This window comes from Trichechus manatus, unplaced genomic scaffold (assembly GCF_000243295.1).
Source record: "Trichechus manatus latirostris isolate Lorelei unplaced genomic scaffold, TriManLat1.0 scaffold00063, whole genome shotgun sequence".
Lineage (NCBI taxonomy): Eukaryota > Metazoa > Chordata > Mammalia > Sirenia > Trichechidae > Trichechus > Trichechus manatus.
Window position 1 is genome coordinate 10,582,383 of NW_004443999.1, and position 879 is coordinate 10,583,261.

Consider the following 879-nt stretch of genomic DNA (forward strand, 5'->3'; position numbering starts at 1 on the left):
AGCCCCCACACTCGGAAATAGATTTAATTCAAGTGATGTGAGCAAGAATGTCAATATATTATAGTACTTAAAGCATGGCATTTGGATTCAGAGAGCACAGGGTTCAAATTCTGCCCCAGACTTCCAGTTCCCTCATCTATAAAACCTGAATACCTCAAAGGGCCTGCTGTGAGCAGCACAGGAGAAAACATCTAAAGTGCTAAGTATGTCACTGGGCGCACAATAAGTACAGAATGCACGCTAGTAGTAAATATTATGATCATTATTATACTTTCTCTAAGAGAACACTCAGAACTTTCTCACTGTGCCTCACAGCCTTTAGAATCATACATTCAAACCTCCAGGCCATCCAAACCTCTTAGACACTTAACTACTTACTAATATGTTGATCTGCTTTTCTAACTCAATCTTCCATCTCTCCCAACACATAAAATCTCTTTTATTGTACTCTTGATCCCTCAGACCACATTATATCAACAAATAATTCCTGTATGTTCTTGCAGTGGGTTGAATGGAGGCACCCAAAAGATGTCCACATCCTAATTCCTGGAGCTTATGAACATCACCTTATTTAAAGAAAAGTTCTTCACAGATGTAATTAAATTAAGGATTTTGAGATGAAGAGATCATCCTGGATTATTCAGGTGGGTCCAAAATCCAATGACAAGTGTCCTTATATGAGTGAGACAGAAGGAGATTTCACAGAAAAGGAGGCAATGGGAACACAGAGGCAGAGATTGGAGTGAAGTGGTCAGTAGCCCAGGACCATGGGGAGCCACCAGCAGCTGTAAGAGGCGAGGAATGGATTTTTCTCTAGAGCCTCCAAAGGGAGCGTGGTCCTGCTGACATCTTGATTTTGGACTTTCGGCCTCCACAATT